The sequence below is a fragment of the Triticum aestivum genome, chromosome 6D (assembly GCF_018294505.1).
Source record: "Triticum aestivum cultivar Chinese Spring chromosome 6D, IWGSC CS RefSeq v2.1, whole genome shotgun sequence".
In the NCBI taxonomy this organism is placed as follows: Eukaryota; Viridiplantae; Streptophyta; class Magnoliopsida; order Poales; family Poaceae; genus Triticum; species Triticum aestivum.
This window is the reverse complement of record NC_057811.1, coordinates 20,340,220-20,350,109: the sequence shown is the minus strand read 5'-3', so window position 1 is coordinate 20,350,109 and position 9,890 is coordinate 20,340,220. Positions and strand designations below refer to the sequence as shown.

Here is a 9,890-nt window from a genome sequence, read left to right as displayed (position 1 = left end):
TATCAGGAATATTGAGGATCGTGTGGAAAAGGGACTCTGCCACATTCTTTTCGGTGTGCATCACATCGATATTGTAAGGAAGTTTGAGGTCCTTGAAATAGGGAAGCTGTGAGAAGGGGGTAATGTGAGTCCAGTTGTGCGTCTCACCATATCCCTCGAAGCCTTTGGCTTTGGCTTTGGCTTTGCCTTTGACTTTAGGCTGGAGAGCTTTTAGCTGAGCAAGAACATCTGCCCCCGAAAATGTTGGAATCTCGGTTACTTCATGAACAACCCGGCCTTTCGTGAAGTTCTTCTTGTCTTCCCTGTCTGGATGGTCTGGAGGGAGGAACTGTCGATGCAGGTCAAAGGCTACATACTTGCCACCCTTACTCAGCCAAATCATTCGCAGAGCCTGCATGCACACTGGGCATGGCATCTTCCCACTTGTACACCATCCGCAGAATAGAGCATAGCCGGGAAAGTCATGCATGCAATAGTGCAACCAAACTTTCATCAAGAAATTTCTCTGCAGATCCCGGTCGTATGTCAACGTCGGAAAGTACCAAGAATGGTGCAAAGCATCCACCAGCGGCTGCATAAACACACCCAATTGCTTCCCCGGATAATCAGGCCCCGGAATGATGAGCGACAAGAACATGGTCTTGCGTTGCATTAGGGCACCGGGAGGAAGATTGAGCGGAATTACAAACACGGGCCAGCAGCTGTATGGATTGGACGACATACCATATGGATTCAACCCATCACCTGATATGGCTATTCTGACATTCCCAGCCTCGGCTGCTTCCTCGGGGTATTCTTCATCGAACGACTTCCATGCTTCCCCTTCCGATGGATGTACGATTTTTTTGGATTGTACCTTATACCTTCCTTGTGCCACTTCATCATTTTGGCAGACTCCTTCGTGATGAAAAGGCGCTGCAATCTTTTTATAAAATCAAGATACCGAAGAACCTTAACGGGGATGGTTAGCTGCTTTTTCTCACCATCCTCACCGACCACCTCAATGTACCGAGACGAACCGCACTGCCTACAGTACTTGTCATCCGCATACTCGTGCCTAAACAAAAGGCAATTCTTCGGGCAAACATCTATTTTCTCATAATCCATAGAGAGTGCCTTCATGATTTTCTTTGTATCGTACATGCTTTTCGGCAGTTCATGACCCTCAGGGAGGCTGTTAGCCCATACTCCCAAGAATGCTTCGAAGCATTTCTGGCTACAGCCGTACTCAGCCTTGACTGCAATCAGTTGCGAGATGGCATCCAGCTGAGATATTTTCGCCCCCGCATAAAGAGGTTTCTTCGACGAGGCCAAGACCTCCAAGAAGGCCTTTGCGGTTGCCTCCGGCTCCTCCGGTTCATTCTCTGAAGGTGTCGCATTTCCCGTTTCTGCAACAATGACATCATCTAGCATGTCCCTGACCCCGTCGTCCTCATATCCATCGATGCGTTGTCGCATCACCTCCTCTCTACCACGGTCCTGCTCGGCTATGTTTATCGGCGGCATGTCAAAGTTTGGCATATATCCGTGCGTGCGAAGGTGCTCACTCATGTCCGTCTGATTTCTACGGTGACGTCTGGCACATCTCGCACAGGGGCATGGTGGGATAATTCTCATTGGACGACGGAATATCTCCTTCAAATAGACATCGGTTTTCGCGATCCACTCTGATGTTACTCGATTCCGACGGATAAAACCACTGTACATCCACTGATTATCTGCCATTCTCTGCTTTTTTGCAAGCCACACAACATAATTAAGGATTCATTTAAATTAATCACATCAAATTTTCAGTTTCTACCGCGTTTAATCCACCTACATCTCTAATAGGTAAAGATGGGTCCTAATCCCACCCGAGGATGTGTAGATTGAGTACGTTCTCCATTCTACCCCGTTCCGAGACAAAATTTTGGCAGCACCTCCCCGCTATTCTCCAGATACACGTCTCGGCAAATAGCCGAGAGAATGTGCTTCGGAGAACAATGGGGAGGCGCCGCCGAAATCCTGTCTCGGAACGGGGTAGAACATGGAGAACATACCCAATCTACACATCCTCGGGCTATCCGTGGAAAACGCTGGACAATCCGAAAGAGCTGCGGTGATAAATATGCAATTGAATGCATATTTATCGATGCAACCCTTTCGGACGGGAGACGCCTAGGTTACGCCAGTTGACTTGAGAATGAAATCTAGTCACATGAAAAAGGAGGTGATGGATTTGTAGCTCACCCTCCGCTGTAGAGGAAGTAGTCGAACAGCAGAGGGATGCTCAGGGACCAACGCGTCGGACAACGGCCACTCCGGTGAAATGTGACACCACAAAGCCTGCAAATTCCACCCAAAAAACAACTCAGATCATCACATCTCAGTCAAGTGTCAAACTTTTGTCTTCTATTCTTTTAACAAGATCATCATGACTATCATTTTTTTAGCAAGATCATCACATCTTAGTAAGTTTCAAAATTTTGTCTTCAATTATTTTATCAAGATCATTATGAGTATAAAAAAATAGCAACAACATCATCTGCTCCTCATTGATTCATCTCATCGAACCAAATTTTTTTGCAACATATAGCATCTCATCTAACCAAATTTTGTTACTACCTATCTCACTATCTATCTAACTATCTACCTATCTAACTATCTATCTAACTATGTATCTAACTATCTAAATATCTATCTAAATACCTATCTAACTAGCTACAAAATTACTAAAAAACACTAAAAAATAAATTCACCTTCGAGAGGGCCGGCCGGAGTTGGGGCGGGGAGGCGTGGAGTCGGGGCGGGGGCGCGGGGGGCGGGCGCCGGCGTGGGGTCGGGGCGGGGAGGCCAGAGGGGGGTCGGGGCGGGGCGGCGGGGGTCGGGGCAGGGGGCGGAGGGAGGGCGGGGGGGCGGGGCGGGGCCGGCGTGGGGCGTCGCGGAGTCGGGGCGGGGCAGCCAGCCCGGGGTCGGGGCGGGGTGGCTCGGGGTCGGGGCCGGGAGGCGCGGGCGGCGGCGGGCTCGAGGTGGTGCGGCGCGGGTCGGAGCGGGGAGGCGCAGGCGGCGGCGTGCTCGGGGCGGCGCGGGCGGTGGCGTGCTCAGGGCGGGCGGCGGAGGAGGTGGGCGGCGGCGGTTGGGGTCGGGGTCGGGTGCGGTGAGAGGGAGAGAAATGAGTGGAGGAGGAGGGTGGCCGCGCGAGGGGATAAGGTTGGCCCTATGCCGACGGCATGGCCGTCGGCATAGGCTCGGCCCACATGTCAGCAGCCCGGGGGGAGTGGATAACGTGGACATATGCCGACGGCCCGGCCGTCGGGATAGATGGGAGGCCTATGCCGACGGCTAAGCCGTCGGCATAGATGGCAACTACTTTTTTTTTGAAAAAATAGTCCCACCTCGCCGAGGGAAAAGCAATTTGACCTGTTTAAATAGTTCACTAATCCATACGTTATAAGCTCCGGTATTCATTAGACTTATATGAAGAAAATGGACAATTGCTGTGAACTTTTCAGTGCTCGGGCACCGGGCGTGCCCGGGCAGCCGGCCCGGTGCCCGAGCACTAAAAGGTTCACAGCAATTGTACATTTTCAATGATGAATACCGGAGTTTTTTATAAATTCAATTATTACATTTTTAGATTCTTAGTTTACCGTCTGTATGGGACCCGGTACCCGGCACCTGGAGGGGGAAAACGAACGCGTCGGGTCTACACGGAGGGGATCTTGCCGTGGGTCTGGCCCGGATGTTGCTCCTAAGTGTTCCTATGGGCTTACCTAACACAACCGGCTGGATTGGTCCACTGCTCAAAGCCCGTCCGTGCAAAGTCAAAGGGCTAGATCCCGTGGTCAAACGCTACAGGGTTAGGCGGGACGGGGGCCCTGGGGGGGTAGCAATGCCACCCGAGCGTCGCACCGGGCCCTCATACATGCGGGGTGGTGTGGTGCCATATCCGAAGAGGCGGCACGCGTCTCCGGGGTGTGCCCCCTCACGGACAGCGCCGTCGCCGGCACCTGGAGGGGGGAAACGGGCGCGTCGGGTCTACACGGAGGGGATCTTGCCGTGGGTCTGGCCCGGATGTTGCTCCAAAGTGTTCCTATGGACTGACCTAACACAACCGGGTGGATAGGTCCACTGCTCAAAGCCTGTCCGTGCAAAGTCAAAGGGCTAGATCCCGTGGTCAAACGCTACAGGGTTAGACGGGACGGGGGCCCTGGGGGTAGTAATGCCACCCGAGCGTCGCACCGGGCCCTCATACATGCGGGGTGGTGTGGTGGCATGTCCCAAGAGGCGGCACGCGTCTCCGAGGTGTGCCCCCCCTCACGGGCGGCGCCGCCACCGGCACCTGGAGGGGGAAAACGGGCGCGTCGGGTCTACACGGAGGGGATCTTGCCGTGGGTCTGGCCCGGATGTTGCTCCAAAGTGTTCCTATGGACTGACCTAACACAACCGGGTGGATAGGTCCACTACTCAAAGCCCGTCCGTGCAAAGTCAAAGGGCTAGATCCCGTGGTCAAACGCTACAGGGTTAGGCGGGACGGGGGCCCTGGGGGTAGCAATGCCACCCGAGCGTCGCACCGGGCCCTCATACATGCGGGGTGGTGTGGTGGCATGTCCCAAGAGGCGGCACGCGTCTCCGGGGTGTGGCCCCCCCCCCACGGACGGCGCCGCCGCCGGCACCTGGAGGGGGAAACGGGCGCGTCGGGTCTACACGGAGGGGATCTTGCCGTGGGTCTGGCCCGGATGTTGCTCCAAAGTGTTCCTATGGACTGACCTAACACAACCGGGTGGATAGGTCCACTGCTCAAAGCCCGTCCGTGCAAAGTCAAAGGGCTAGATCCCATGGTCAAACGCTACAGGGTTAGGCGGGACGGGGGCCCTGGGGGTAGCAATGCCACCCGAGCGTCGCACCGGGGCCTCATACATGCGGGGTGGTGTGGTGACATGTCCCAAGAGGCAGCACGCGTCTCCGGGGTGTGCCCCCCCTCACGGACGGCGCCGCCGCCGGCACCTGGAGGGGGAAACGGGCGCGTCGGGTCTACACGGAGGGGATCTTGCCGTGGGTCTGGCCCGGATGTTGCTCCAAAGTGTTCCTATGGACTGACCTAACACAACCGGGTGGATAGGTCCACTGCTCAAAGCCCGTCCGTGCAAAGTCAAAGGGCTAGATCCCGTGGTCAAACGCTACAGGGTTAGGCGGGACGGGGGCCCTGGGGGGTAGCAATGCCACTCGAGCCCCAAGACGGGCGTCTACGCATGCCTGAACACTTTCACATATGCATCGGGACCCGTGCGATGTTTCGGTGACATAGCTACACCCCGAATCCCCCCACCAACTAGAATTCCCTCCGTGTCGACCATTTCCCCCCTCCGTGACACGGCGATAGCGACGTTCCTAACGGGGGGCAATCGATATACAATCAGGGTATGTTTTTTTAGATAAGGCATAATTATCTTATGCAAAAACAAAAACTAAAATAAAGTAAAAATGAGAAAATAAAGTAAAAATAAAAAAATAGTATGCCGACGGCGAGGCCGTCGGCATACCTTTGCACACACGGAGGTGCAGTCCCACGGATCGATGACGTGGCATGGCGCACGGATCGATGACGTGGCAGAGGGGCCTATGCCGACGGCTATACCGTAGCCATATATTTGCCATAGGTAGTATAAAGCGAAATTTAAAATAAAACTAAAAAAATGTATGCCGACGGCTAGGCCGTCGGCATATCTGTGCACACACGGAGGTGCAGTCCCACGGATCGATGACGTGGCATAGCACACGGATCGATGACGTGGCAGAGGGGTATGGGCCAGGTCTATGCCGACGGCATAGCCGTCGGCATAGGGCTGGCACAGGTATGCCGACGGCCGCCGTTACCACCCGTCGGCGTAGGCTCAACGTCGTCAAACGGTCAGCGCTGACGGCAAGGGCTATGCCGACGGCCGCTCCTATGCCGACGGGCCCCGTAGGCGTACCTCGAGCTGTCCCGACGGCCTCGTATATGCCGACGGCCCCGTCGGCATATATGTATTTATGCCGACGGCTTTTCTACGCCTACGGCCTGCCCTTGGCCGTCGGCATAGCCGCATTTATGCCGACAGGTGCCGTCGGCATAGATTTGGCCGTCGGCAAACGAAGTTTTTCTGGTAGTGCGACCGACGATGGTCATAATACTACCTTCCCTCTTGGTTAGAATTTGGAAATATTTTGCTTCCCATCGTATTGAGTTAGTGGTACAGCTGTCCACCAAACGTAGTTCTTCCATTGGATTGTTTCCCGGAAAGCTTTTTCTTTTCTTTCATGTGTTGTTGCCCTCAGCAAAGTGAACGTGTGAACAGTAAAACTGAGTGATTGAACTGGTATGATTCTCATTGTTTCTCCACTATTTATATGGGAAAAGCTTGCCTTCAGCCGGCAGATTTTCGCGAGCGATCCACAGCCTCCTCTGTATGACGCGTGTCCTTTCTGTTTCTTTTCTGTCATTTTTTCTGCAACGTCACGTGTGCTGCAAAGTGCCTTCCGCAAGAACACTCACGTTGCAAAAAAAATGAAGACGAAAAAAATTGCAAATATTTTCTGCAACATTATTCTTGTTGCAATTTTTTTTGCAACAACACCCATGTTGCAAAAAATAGTGAAAAAAATCTTCAACATCACCTATGTTGCACGGTGGATCTTATCAAAAGATCCGCATGCCCCTGTTTATATACAAGAGATAGTTACATCTTTGTGAGATACTCCCTCCGTCCGATAATATAAAGTGTTTTTACAAGCTACTAGCTTGCAAAAATGTCTTATATAATGTGGGACGGATGTAGTAGAATCTAACCGCAAACAGCATTTGCTACAACGTGATACAAATGGAAACTGCTATTAGCATTTGCTAATGTGTCAGACAAACTGTAACTGCTGATTGCAGTAATCCTTAGAAAAATGTTATTTTCATAAATAAATGAAGCAATACATCTTCAAAAGTATAAGGCTAATATTCAGGTCAATTGGCGCTCTACATTGAGCTTAGAGCAACAGCGAAGCTAGTCAAATTCCCTGATGAAGCTCCACACTACTTTTATTCTGCATGATTTTACCGCGTAGACAGGCCAGGAACCTAAGTCATCTAAGGAGCACAGATAACTCTGAAGAAAATATACTATCTGCGATCAGCCATCTGCATATTCTTCGAACTATTCAGCTAAGAAAAGATCGCAGGAATGTTAGTTTGCTTTAAAGAAGGATATATGAAGTACACTTTGAGTAACAGAAAACATCCATGGACAATGTTCCCGCTGCATGGACGTCGGGGGTAGAGGGTCGCCATACCTGTCTCTCGGCCGCCCAAGAACCCCCGCCTCCTCTCGCTGGGCTCTGGCAAAAACGACGAAGTGACACAGGATCTTGGGGACCTGGTCAGCGTCAAGACCAGGGTGGGTGAAAACTGGAGACCTGTAACCCAATTTTCTTTTAACTAAAACGTACGCCGCTCCATGCGACGGACAAGAGATTCATGACAACGGTCCAACGGTCACGAAATTCAAACTGAAGAATCATGTCGACGGATATTTTGCAAATCTGTAGATAGAAAATCGGAAATAGCCAAAAATATCTCAAACCACACGGGAAAAATCAGCTAAGGATGATGTTACCAAGCCAAACATCCACTCTACAAATAACAATTCAGTTTCACAAGTAATGGCCACGGACCACGATAGGTTTCTTCTTGCATAATACGAAGTCTAAACGAAAAGGAAGAGTACTTCATTAATTCAACGCAACAGTGCCTAGCTAGGTGGTACTCTTTTCTACTCAAAAGCCCACTGGTTCTCCCTGCGGATCTGCGCCTCCTCCTCGGGTGTGAAGTCATTCTTGATGTTAAAAGTCTTGCGGATCTCCTCCGGAGTCTTTCCCTTGATCATGTCTGCAACGGTCTGGCAAGTAAGGTCGAGCAATCCCTTGATGTTGAGGTAGTTTGCAGCCAGGATGAGGTCGAAGAGGGTGACCTGGTCGACCTTGACGAACTCGGCGTCAAAGCTCTTGAGGTCCTCGGCTGGGGCGGCGGCTGCAGTAGAGATGGAGGAGCTGGCGTCGGTGGAGTCGGCCAGTTTGGGGCTGGCCTGGACGTGCTTCTTGCAGTACTCGATGACCTTGGAGAGGATCTTGGAGTCGACGTTGGGGAGCGGGATCCCGTTGTCGGCGCAAGATCATGTGGCGGATGGTCTGCGACTCCATGGCGACCGCCTCCTCGACCTGAAATTCCTCACCGTCTGAGCTCTTGAGAGTGATCATCTTCTTCTCGCCTTCCTCGGTCGCCATCGTTCGGAGGATTGGGAGGCGAAACGAAACCCTAGCAAAAGGACCCGGCGACGGAAGAGCTAACGAAAGACAGGAGCTTCTTGGCGTGTCGGGCTAGGGCGAGGAACCGGGAGAATTTATTGGGACGGTGAGGCGATGCCTAGGTTAGACTCGGGTCGTGCTCGTTTCGTATTCATCTTAGCCAGCGGGACGACTCGAGTACGGCCCGGCCTCCTCTAGTTGTTCCGTTTCCTTATTTTCTGCTTCCAAAGATAACCGAGGCCAAAAATCACGCTCTGGATATAGGCCTCGTATATCTTATGAATCCCCTATATCCTCTCGTTCCCAGTCATCTGATTTAAATTCTGTGTGTGGGCTTAGTCGTAGGAATATTTGCACTAAGCCGCCCGCCTCCGGCACTGTACGTCCTTTAGTTAATCGTGCAGATTTGCAAGGGCAGCCCTCCACAGACCAGACGTGCAAAACCCACGTTCCCGATCACCATGCATGGCGGGCGGTCTGCGGCTAGAGACGAAGAACTCTGGTACGCCTTAAACTTCCACAGAGACTGGATCCTGGCTGCACGCAAAGATCAATACAACGTGCCAAATCCATCCCTTCTGCCCCTTGTCTTGCGGAGCCCTGTTCCTGCTGAAAGCCAGATCGCTTTGCTTCAGGTCTTCCGGAGCATTATTGGGAAAACCAATGATCTGTACTATGAGGAAAAACAATGATCCAGTATTTATTATTGGGAAAAACAATGAACCAGATCGCTTTTGAAACCTTAATTCTTCTTAATGCAAACATGGATTTCTGTGGTGGATATGTTGTGATTGAACTTAATGGGATGTACGTCGATTTAGCTCATATTTACTGTTCGAGATTATGCTAGTTCTGTAGTGAAACAGAGTTGTACAAAATTTATCCGTTCTAGATTTACCTGCACATACATCTACGTTGTCGAGGGACTGTAATTTTGTACACTGATTGTCATTACAAGTGTTGCCAAATTTTTTAGTAAAGCTGGGAATCGTTGTTCTAGATTCAGTTTTGCTAAAGCACATCTAGATATGCTCTAAGTATTGCACATCTAAATCTTATGTCATTGATTTTATGATAAGATTCGTGCAAGAATTTTCTTTTATCTTTTTTCCTTTTCTTTCAAGTTTGATAGAGTCACTTACATGTGCAATAACTAGAGCACATTTAGATGGGCCCTAGACAATACTTTTAGATTTTACCTGCACATGCATCTATATTGTCGAGGGACTGTAATTTTGTACACAGATTCTCATTTGAATGTCATTGGCCGGGTCTTTACCGAAAAGGCTTTCGCCCCGCTTTATATATAAAGCACCAATCAACAGCACCCGATACAAACGCACGCCCCCACAACCGACACACACACGCAAGGCAGGATACATAGGTGTTGAGCACAGCAACACCATCTCTAGCACTACGCGAACCGGGGGCTCCTAGGCGGCGCCTTCAAGAAGGGGACGACACCGGAGCGCCGCCACTGCCTAATCGGAGGATCAGAGTTTCCCCTGGAGCAACACAATGGGCAATGAGAGCCGCGATGACGCCTTCAAGAAGGGAACAAGTTTCGCCGCCGTCGGTCC

General features: G+C 51.4%; 1 pseudogene; it reads right to left on the bottom strand.

Moving 5' to 3' along the window:
• Positions 1-7,658: 7,658 nt before the first annotated feature.
• LOC123140840 (SKP1-like protein 1) lies at positions 7,659-8,364 on the bottom strand (annotated as a pseudogene).
• Positions 8,365-9,890: the final 1,526 nt, after the last annotated feature.